Below are 8,616 nucleotides of genomic sequence, written 5' to 3' on the forward strand. Positions count from 1 at the left end.
CAAGTCAAATGTGATTTGGCCATAAGAAAGAATGAAATTATGTCATTTGCAGCAACATGGATGGAACTAGAGGTCATCATGTTAAATGAAATAACTTAGGCACAGAAAGACAGATACCTCATGTTCTCACTCATATATGGGAGTTAAAAAAATTGATCTCCTCGAGATAGAGAAAAGAATGATAGATAAAAAAGGCTAAGAAGAGTGTGTTAGGTAGGAGGGAGGATAAAGAGAGATTTGTTAACTGGTACAAACATACAGTTAGATAGAACAAATAAGCCCCAGTATTCTCTTGCACAGTAGGGTGCCTATAGTTGGCAACAATGCACTGTACATTTCAAAGTAGCTAGAAGAGAGGATTTGAAATGTTACCAATACATAGAAATGAGAAATACTCAAGGTGATGAGTACCCCAAATACCCTGACTTGATCATTACACATTCTATGCATGTAAAAAATACATGTGCAGAACAAAGACCCACCTGCAACATTTGGTGGCAACCGTAAGGGGATTCTCCAAAGCGGTGAGTAATATTGTACCACTTTCACTTGCTATTCTGTCCTATCCTTCCTTAGAATTGGAGGAAAATGCTGGGCACCTGTCAGCCGGTTAAAAATGATTAGCATGGCCGCCGCACTTAAGACTCAAGTGTGAGGCTTCCTGGAAAAGGCTTTCTAACAACCCCCAACCCTTCTGGGTTGGGAACATTGGTCTGCCTGGAACCAGCTTCCACTTTCACAATTTCCTGGGGGAAGCCAAGGGCCAACTAGAGGCCGAAAGCTGTCATACTGAACTCCTGGTTAAGATCATGGCACAGGCAGAAGTCTCTACTCAACAGTCGCCCATGTGTGTACCCCTACCTCTCCTTCTGACCTACACCTCCTGGGTCCTGACCCTGACTTTCTTGGAAGTGTAGCCCCAAAATTCTCCTTACCTCTGAATCTACTTCCTCCAATCCCTGCCTCCTAGGTACTAATGCTTCAGATTTTCGTTTCCTCTCCAAGTATTAGAGCAACTTATATCTTCAAAGGGATCCAAGGAAGCTCTATGCTGTGTCCTTAAGCATCTAGGCTATGAACCCAGGGAGTCTTACCCCAATTTAGGCAAACAGCTCTCAACATGAGCAGTTATGTGGGACCCATTCCCCACCACCCTTGCCAGAGTCCCAAGTTTGTAAATGGCTAGTGTCTCACGTGTCCATGTAAAGAGACCACCAAACAGGCTTTGCGTGAGCAACAAGACTGTTTATTTCACCTGGATGTGGGTGGGCTGAGTCCAAAAAAGGAGTCAGCAAAGGGTGGTGGGATTATCATTAGTTCTTACAGGTTTGGGATAGGCATACAAAGTACCTTCTTAAGGGCAGGGAGAGAATATTACAAAGTATCTTCTTAAGGGAGGGGGAGAATATTACAAAGTGCCTTCTTTAGGGCAGGGGAGAATATCTTTTCAGTTAGGGTAGGGCAGGAACAAATCACAATGGTGGAATGTCATCAGTTAAGGCTATTTTCACTTCTTTTGTGGATCTTCATTTGCTTTAGGCCGTCTAGATGTATACGTTCAGGTCACAGGGGATATGATGGCTTAGCTTGGGTTCAGAGGCCTGACATTCCTGTCTTCATATATTAATAAGAAAAACAAAACAAAATAGTGGTGAAGTGTTGGGGCAGCAAAAATTTTTGGGGGTGGTATGAAGAGATAATGGGTGACGTTTCTCAGGGCTGCTTCAAGTTGGACTAGGGGAAGCATGGGAACCTAGAGTGGGAGAGATTAAACTGAAGAAAGATTTGGGGGTAAGGAGTGATTTGTGGGGTTGTTAGAAAGAGCATTTGTCACATAGAATTATTGGTGAGGGCCTGGATGTGGTTTTGTATGAATTGAGAAACTAAACAAAAGATACAAGGTCTGAATAAGAGAAGGAGAAAAACAGGTATTAAAGGACTAAGAATTGGGAGGACCCAGAACATCCAATTAGAGAGTGCCCAAGGGGGTTCATAATTATTTGCTTGGTTGGTGAGTTTTTGAGCTCTATCCTTGAGTTTTTTTTATGTTGTCATATACCAGGCCAGATGGATTTAGGTAAAAACACTCTTCATTTAAAATATACAGAGTCCTCCTTTTTCAGCAGTGAGTAAATTGAGGCCTCAGCGATTATGGAGGAAAAAGAAATGCAAAGCCAGCGACTGTTTGTTAAAGAAAGATTAGAAATGGCTAGGAGAGGAGCAGTGTGAAGAAGAAGAGGCAAGAACGTCCCCCAGACTGACCAAAGCCCGCGCACGCTGCATCCCGCATCCAGCACCTACTTCCCTCCACTGTCACCACTATGCCCAAGAGAAAGGCTGAAGGGGATGCTAAAGGAGATAAAGCCAAGGTGAAGGATGAACCACAGAGAAGATCCACGAGGTTGTCTGCTAAACCTGCTCCTCCAAAGCCAGAGCCCAAGCCTAAAAGCCCCTGCAAAGAAGGGAGAGAAGGTACCCAAAGGGAAAAGGGAAAAGCTGATGCTGGCAAGGAGGGGAATAACCCTGCAGAAAATGGAGACGCCAAAACAGACCAGGCACAGAAAGCTGAAGGTGCTGGAGATGCCAAGTGAAGTGTGCATTTTTGATAACTGTGTACTTCTGACAGAAAATGGAGACGCCAAAACAGACCAGGCACAGAAAGCTGAAGGTGCTGGAGATGCCAAGTGAAGTGTGCATTTTTGATAACTGTGTACTTCTGATGACTGTACAGTTTGAAATACTATTTTTTTATCAAGTTTTATAAAAATGCAGAATTTTGTTTTACTTTTTTTAAAGCTATGTTGTTAGCACACAGAACACTTCATTGTTGTTTTTGGGGGAAGGGGCATATGTCACTAATAGAATGTCTCCAAAGCTGGATTGATGTGGGAAAAACCTTTCCCTTCTAGTTTTGAGAGACTTCCTCTTGGTTCTCAGGAGGAGGGATTCCCTGACTTTGACACACATGGCCACCTTGGCACAAAAGCCTTGTGGTATGGAAAAACAAATTTGTTTTTATGTCCTCTTCTCCCTTTCCATCTTTCAGCATAGACTTAACTCCCTTAAGCCCAGACATCTGTTGGGACCTGACCCCTAGTCGTTGGTTACCAGTGTGTCAGGCAATCTAGACTTTCCAGTGATGCCACTGAGATAGCACCTGTCAAAACAGCAGTGGTTCCATTTCTAGATTGTGGATCTTCAGATACACTCTGCCATTTTCATTTCACTTCCTGAAAGTCAGGGTCGGCTTGTGAAAAGTTGTTAAACAACATGCTAAATATGAAATGTCAAACCTCACTCTAAAGTTTCCCTGTTCAGAGCATCAGATGAAGACTTCATTGGGTTTTATAGTGGCTTTCTGATTTTTGGTAGTCCATTGAAGAAGGGAGTTTGAAAGTTGTTGTATACTGTTAACAATTGTCTGCCCATGTTCTGCCTGAAATACCGTGATTGTTTATGGAAAGTATATTTAATAAAGCTGGATACAGTTTGACTTGGAAAAAAAAAAAGAGGCTAGGAGAGAGTGAGTGAGATTGATAGTGTGGTGGAGATAGCTGGGGAGATGTTGAGGGTGGCATAAGAACAGGAATGAGAGTAAGAGTGAGTATAACAGTAAAGAATAGGACTTCATCAGGGTGAAAGGGTTGGAGTGTGTCCTGTCAGCAAAGATCATCTATCCACTCCAAGAGGGAGTCAAGAGTGGAGGATTGGGGTATTGGGGATAGATGTTCATGATGGAAAGGAAATTAGAGGTTTTAAGAGACAGGCTAACAGCTTGTAACCTACATGGAAGAGGTTATGAAATGATGACAGAATAGAATGGGCCTGTGAGGCTGGAAGGAGATATTTTCCTTGGTCCAAGAACCATTTACCTTGTGTGGGAAGAGATTGATAAGTGGAAACTTCAGTAGGAGAGTAAATAGGAGTGACCAATTAGAAGGAGAAAAGCTGGTCATGAGGGACGGAAGTTGGAAGCTAGCTGCTTCTTTAGCTACCTTATCAGCATAAGCATTGCCCTGAGCGATGGGATCTGATGCCTTTTGGTGGCCCTTGCAGTGCATGATTCCAGCTTCCTTTGGAAGTAAAGTGGCCTTGAGAAGAGTTTTTATTAAAGAGGCATTAATGATGGAGGACCCTTGAGTAGTGAGGAAAGCTCTTTCAGCCCATATAACAGCATGGTTTTATTCCATATTCCATGTAGGAGATGGAAGGCATATTTAGAGTCAGTATAAATATTGACACATAATTGCTTTGTGAGAATGAGGGCTCGAGTTAAGGCAATGAGTTTGGCTTGCTGAGAGGTAGTAGAGAGTGGCAGAGTGGTAGCCTCAATGATGGATGTGGAAGATGCTACAGCATAGCCTGCCTTTTGCTGGTGAGTGGTGATTAGGCCTGGTGGAACAGCCATCAATAAACCAAGTGTGATCAGGGTGAGGAACATGAAAGAAGGAAATACGGGGAAATGGAGTGAATGTCAGGTGGATCAGAGAGATACAGTCACGGGGTTGGGGGCCAGCCTAAAACAGTAAGGTCAAGTTGTTTGGACAGAAAGGCTACAGGGCGTGGTCCTGGCTCTTGTGTAAGAAATTTGACCGCAGAGCCCTGTACTTTGGCTGTGTGTATTGAAAAGGGTTGGGATAAGTTAGGGAGAGCCAGCATGGGGGCATCTTCTAGGGCTGCTTTTAAAGAACAGAAAGGAGAATGGTGAAGGATTTAGGATCTATGGGGTCAGCTAGATTTGCTTTTGTGAGTTGACATAATGGTTTAGTCAGGATGGTAAAACAAGGTATCCAAAGGCGGAAGTACCTAACCATGCCCAGGAAGGAAAAGAGTTGTTGTTTTGTAGAAGGGCTTGGGGTTTGGGAGATTAGCCAGACACGATCAGCAGGGAGAGCACCTGTGTTTTCATGAATAATTATGCCAAGATAGGTAACAGATGATGAAGAAATCTGGGCTTGACTGAAGTAAGGGGGGAGGTCCACAAAGCCTTGCAGCACTACAGCCCAGGTAATTTGCTGAGCCTAATGGGTGTCAGGGTCAGTCCAAGTGAAAGCAAAGAAAGGCTGGGATGAAAGGTGCAAAGGAATAGAAAAGAAAGCATGTTTGAGATCCAGAAGAGAATCATGGGTTATGGAGGAGTTGTGGAGGGAGGTACTGAGGATAGGAGAGTATATGGGTTTGGCACCATGGAGTGCTTAGGCAAGACAATTTGGTTGATAAGGTGCAGATCCTGAACTAACTTGTAAGGCTTGTCCGGTTTTGGACAGGTAAAATGGGGAATTGTAAGGAGAGTTTATAGGCTTTAAAAGGCCATGCTGTAACAGGCAAGTGATAACAGGCTTTAATCCTTTTAAATCTTGCTGTGGGATGGGATACTGGCATCGAGTGGGGTAAGGGTGATTAGGTTTTAATGGAATGGTAAGGGGTGCATCATCTGTCGCCAAGGAGGAAGTAGCAGTATCTTATACTTGTGGATTAAGGTGGGGAGATACAAGGAGAGGATGAGAAAGAGGCTTTGAACTGGAGCAAAAGGCGGCAATGAGGTGTGACTATAACCCAGGAATAGTCAGGGAAGCAGATAATTTAGTTAAAATATCTCCACCTAATAAGGGAGCTGGGCAGGTGGGGATAACTAAAAAGGAGTGCATTAAAGAATGTTGTCCAAGTTGGCACCAGAGTTGGGGAGTTTTAAGAGGTTTAGAAGCCTGGCCATCAATACCCACAACAGTTACGGAGGCAAGGGAAACAGCCCGTTGAAAAGAAGGTGATGTGGAGTTGGTAGCCTCCGTATTGATTAAGAAGGGGATGGACTTACCCTCCAATGTAAGAGTTACCCAAAGTGTCCGTGATGGTCCAGGAGGCTTCTGAGGGGATCAGGCAGTATCAGTCTTCAGCCACTAAGCCAAGAAGATCTGGGAAGGAGTCAGTCAGAGAGCCTTGGGTCAGAGTTCCAGGGGCTCTGGGAGTGGCTGTCTGGCAAGTTAGACAGTCCGATTTCCAGTGGGGTCCCGCACAGATGGGACCTGGCTTAGGAGGAATCCAGGGCTGCAGGCATTCCTTTGCCCAGTGGCCAGATTTCTGGCACTTGTAGCAAGCTCCTGGGGGAGGAGGTTCTGGAGGAACTGCTGGCAACTGTGGTTAAGGCCTTTGGAGTTCTTGTGTGCTGGAGATGTGGCTGGGATTTCTCTCACAGTGGAGGAAAGGAATTGTAACTCAGAAATACATTGCTACTTGGCTGCCTCTATTCTATTATTGTACACCTTGAAGGCAAGGTTAATTAAGTCCTGTTGTGGGGTTTGAGGGCCAGAATCTAATTTTTGAAGCTTTTGCTAATGTTGGGAGCGAATTGGATAATAAAATGTATATTAATAATACGGCGGCCTTCTGGCCCCTCTGGGTCCAGGGCAGTAAAACGCCTAAGGGTTGCTGCTAAGCGGGCCATGAACTGGGCTGGGTTTTTGTCTCTACCTTGGGTAGTTTCTTTAAGCTTGTCATAATTAACAGCTTTGTAAGCTGCTTTTTTAAGCCCTTCAGCTAGGCAGGAAATCATGTAATCTCACCTACCTATATCTGGGGAATCTGCCTGATAGTTCCATTGGGGATCCTCTCTGGGGACTGCTCTAATGTCTTCCTGGAGGTCTGGTTCATGGAGCCGGCAGTTGTCAGTGTAAGATTGGGCTAGAGAAAAAACTCTTTCCCGTTCATCTGGAGAGAAGGTAGAAGTTAGGATGACATTTAAGTCACTCCAGCTTAAATTGTAGGACTGAGTTAGATATTGGAATTCCTGTATATATTTAGTGGGGTCTGATGAGAAAGAGCCTAAACACTGGCTGATTTGGGAAAGGTCTGATAGAGAAAAAGGCACATGTACCCTGAATGTACCCTGACTATGCCTTCAGCTCCAGCCACCTCTCTAAGAGAAAATTGTTGGGCACGTGGAGGAGGGCTAGTCGCAGAACGAAACTACAAGCCAGACCGGGTGTGAGGAGGGGAGGTGATAGAAGGATTATAGGATGTGGGAGCAGAGGCTGAGGAGGAATTGGGACCTGGGTTGGCCTGGTGAGGAGAGGCCTGGGGAGAAGGGGAGGGGTCAGATGAGTTCATGGAAAAGAAGGAGTCAAAGAACTCAGAGCTTGGGGTGGAGACTGAAGGAACACAGGAGAGAAAGAAGAAAGATTTGGGATGAGTCGCATTGGGAGCAGAGACTAGGGAGGGACCAATGTGTGAAAGAATGCCTGGACGTCAGGCACCTCAGATCATTTGCCCATTTTTCCACAAAAACTATCTAGGTCTTGTAGGATGGAGAAATCAAAAGTACCATTTTCTGGCCATTTAGAACCATTGTCGAATTTGTATTGGGGCCAGGCGGTGTTGAAGAAGAAAATAAAGTGTTTAGGTTTTAGGTCAGGTGTGAGTTGAAGAGGTTTTAAGTTTTTGAGAACACAGGCTAAGGGAGAAGAGGGAGGAATGGAGGGTGGAAGGTTGCCCGTAGTGAAGCAGGCAAGTTTAAAGAGAAAGGTAGAGACACAGAAGGGGTGGGAGGTGCTTGCCCCCAGGAAAGTGGAGAAGGGATGTGAGGTGCTTGCCCCCCAGAAAAGTGGAAAAGGGGTGTAGACACGGAGAGAAGGGGTGGGGTGAGCAGCCATGGGCTGCAATGTGGGTGAGCTGCCTAAGCAGGCGTCCCCGCAATTGACTTGCCACCAAGGGAATGTGGGTGAATAAGCAAGGCAGGCATCCTCACGGAGATCAGACACCAATGGAATGTGGGTGAATAATCAGGCAGGCATCCCCACAATGATTAAACAACAAGGGAAGGCTGCCTTCCCGAGTCCATGACCGGCGCTGGAGTTTTGGGTCCACAGATGAGATGTGTCTCCTTTGTCTCTACCAGAAAGTGAAAGGAATTGAAATTAAGAGAAGGGAGAGATTGAAGGGTGACACCAAGATTGAAAGGAGAAAGAGGTTGAGGGATAGTGAAAGGTTGGAGAAGAGAGTAAAAAGAGGCCACTTACCCGATTTAAAATTGGTGAGATGTTCCTTGGGCTGGTTGGTCTGAGGACCCAAGGTCACAGGTGGATATCTTCACAGAGTGAGGGTGAGGACAGGGGACTGGTCTCCCAAAGGAGTCCTGCTGACACGGGTCTTTGGCACCAAATGTCTCACGTGTCTGTGCGAAAAGACCACCAAACTAACTTTGTGTGAGCAACAAGGCTGTTTATTTTATCTGGGTACCAGCGGACTGAGTCCAAAAAAGGAGTCAGCAAAGGGTGGTGGGATTATCATTAGTTCTTACAGGTTTGGGATAGGCATACAAAGTACCTTCTTAAGGGCATGGGGAGAATATTACAAAGTACCTTTAAGGGCGGGGGAGAATATATCTTTTCAGTTAGGGTAGGGCAGGGACAAATCACAATGGTGGAATGTCATCAGTGAAGGCTATTTTCACTTCTTTTGTGGATCTTCAGTTGCTTCAGGCCATCTGGATGTACATGTGCAGGTCACAGGAGATATGATGGCTTAGCTTGGACTCCGAGGCCTGACAGCTAGGATTGCTCTCCCATTGTGTAAGATGCTCTCCTCCCCCATTTCTATCCAGATTACCACCCCCCACCCCCC

At 45.3% G+C, this 8,616-nt stretch overlaps 1 pseudogene; it reads left to right on the top strand.

Annotated features, from left to right (window-relative positions):
- Positions 1-2,321: 2,321 nt before the first annotated feature.
- LOC108535123 (non-histone chromosomal protein HMG-17 pseudogene) lies at positions 2,322-2,591 on the top strand (annotated as a pseudogene).
- The last annotated feature ends 6,025 nt before the right edge of the window (positions 2,592-8,616 follow it).

The sequence above is a fragment of the Rhinopithecus bieti genome, unplaced genomic scaffold (genome assembly GCF_001698545.2).
Source record: "Rhinopithecus bieti isolate Rb0 unplaced genomic scaffold, ASM169854v2 scaffold_12049, whole genome shotgun sequence".
In the NCBI taxonomy this organism is placed as follows: domain Eukaryota; kingdom Metazoa; phylum Chordata; class Mammalia; order Primates; family Cercopithecidae; genus Rhinopithecus; species Rhinopithecus bieti.